Here is a 2575-nt window from a genome sequence, read left to right on the forward strand (position 1 = left end):
AAAATCGGGGATGTTCGTTGCAGGATTGGAATTAAACCCAGGTTTTCCTGGCAATTTCTGGAAGCAATGGTTTCGGTAATAACTCAAGGACGACTGCCACATGCCTTTTCGAAGTCGAATCAGAAAATTAATTTAAATAGTATATTTGACGAGAAGATATATTTCTTTCTCTTCGTTAAAAGTGTTCTTCTATCATTATTAATATTAATGTTATTATTGTCTTAATGCTAAAAAGACTTAATAATAGATTGAACATGGATATAACAATTGTATATAAATAAATTTCTATTTTTTAAGCAATTTCAAATTGCAATCAATTTGCCCGTTTCTATTGACTTTTTTGATACAAAAAATTATGGTTACGAACGAATATATTTTATTTATTAATTTTTAATTAATTTTTGATCTTTTTTTAAAAAGATATTTCTAGGTACTGAGGATATTAAAATTATATTTCTTGATTTTTTTTTAAGAAATCATTTGCAGGTATTGGATATTCGGCCATTCTAGGAGCATCCTGGATAGTTTTTATATATACCATTCCATAGATATAATAAAATACATGCGCAAATTAATATACTATTTCAAAAAATTATACTTTTTTGAATATTATGTTGCAAAATATTATGTATGAATGTAACGTAAAATGTGCGTATACTTAAAAACTTCGAGACATATCGAATGGGTACCCTGATATCAATGAAATATCGGCAAATTAATGTATTTAAATGCTTCAGAAAAAGATTAATTATAGTTTAGAATTATTATAATTATGCTTGATATTATTTTGATTTATTTTATGTTTCAAAGTATTCAAACTAAATTTATTAAATTTCACTGTTGTCGGGTTCGATCCGTTTCGAGCAGTTGGTACCCGACAATTATTTGTACTCGCACATTTAACACTAGCTACAATAATGATACATGTATTTTATTATTCATAAATATAGTCGTCCGTAACCACATTTTCATAAAAATCGTTATATCCATTTAATTTTCAATAAAGAGATTATATTTTTTAATAATAGAAGAACACATTTTCTCACATAAATTTCAGTCTCGTGAATTATAGATAATGACAATGGTAACTGTTGTTGATTCGTTACCGAAATCATTGCTATCGGGAGCAGTCCGGAAGATCTAGTATTCGTTCCCTCCTACAGCGAAGTCCCTGATATTCAACAGATTACTTAACTTTTCTTCGCGGATTGATATTGCGGGATCCGATGTAGAAGCAAGAAGTTGATCGTTCTCCATCTTTAGGATTGTTCTTGTCTTTGCCGAATATTAACCGACGTGTTATCAGACGGAGGGATCTTGATCTGGTCAAATCGTTGGGCCAATTATCCTCCATTGAACGCGGCGAGAACGCAATTTTTTTATAGCGGTATCTTAAGACTTGTAAGGTTTTATTCTGTTTAGTCAATCCTCCGCGAAACGGTATATATATCTCTTATTCTCAATTGCAAAATTTGCATAAAATCATGTTTGAAAATAAATCGGTATTCTATATTCACAAATGTTTTATATTACAGACGCGATTATAAAAAATGCTCTAAATGTCCGTCAAAACATTTTTTTATAAATATATAATAATTATATCGTTCCTCCGATTGTTTCATAAATTATATGTACATTGGAATCGAGTATTACGGTTATCATCGATTGATTTATTTGTCGCGTTTTTTTCGCAAATTTTAAATTGCAGTTTATTTTGTGATTTAATCGTTGAATTACATCGAAGCTTCGTCTATCTTTTTTCGGATATTTTCTGTGAAAGGCTACGCAAAATGCGCCAGTAGTTCAAGTACTTTTTTCCACAATCGAAAAACGATTGATAATTTTATTAATGATTCTTTTGATCATAATTATTAGCATTATATGAAACTTAATAAGCTTTGTAATTGCATGTTGATCATTAATCATAAATATTGCATTAATCGTTGCTTATCAGCTATATCTGATCTAAAAATTTCTAGTAAATTCTACATTATATGAATATTTCGGATTGTAGTTACCGGTAGGGTCACCCATGCCGGACAGGTCGAAGGGGAAGAGTCAGACTAAGAGAGATACCCCGTTATATTTATTATATTAATATTTTTGAATAAAATGGAAGCAAAAGAGATAGTAATGGAGAGAATAGAGAAAAAGGGGCTCCAAAATGTTTTCATATCCCTCTCCAGACTTGAAAATATCTTGATACCTAAAACGACATATGAAAAATCGAGGTCTATTCTACTATAATTTTCCGATAGTTTTGACCGTAATCTTTCATTTTCTAAAGAGTTTTAATCATTAGCAGCATTAATTAATTCTTTCACGTTCATATGATCGCCCGATAATAGGTATATTGTCAGGTTTTCGCAAAATGTCTTACAAAAAAATCGAGATATCTCTTACAATATTGGTTAAACAAAATTAAAAGTTTCTTTTATATCTTGTGGGATGCTACCTCAAAAAAATCTATTCCTTCCAATACTAGAATATATCTTTATACAATATACGAAAGATTGTGATTTCCGAAACGCGATAGTCTATTCTATATATATTATTATATTTTCCTATAGTTTTA

At 29.5% G+C, this 2575-nt stretch overlaps 1 protein-coding gene across 2 annotated transcripts in view; it reads right to left on the reverse strand.

Moving 5' to 3' along the window:
- Nucleotides 1–2575, reverse strand: part of LOC115240229 — a 139046-nt gene that overhangs the window by 123719 nt on the left and 12752 nt on the right. The window lies entirely within an intron of this gene.

Source organism: Formica exsecta, unplaced genomic scaffold (genome assembly GCF_003651465.1).
Source record: "Formica exsecta isolate Colony F162 unplaced genomic scaffold, ASM365146v1 scaffold421, whole genome shotgun sequence".
NCBI lineage: Eukaryota > Metazoa > Arthropoda > Insecta > Hymenoptera > Formicidae > Formica > Formica exsecta.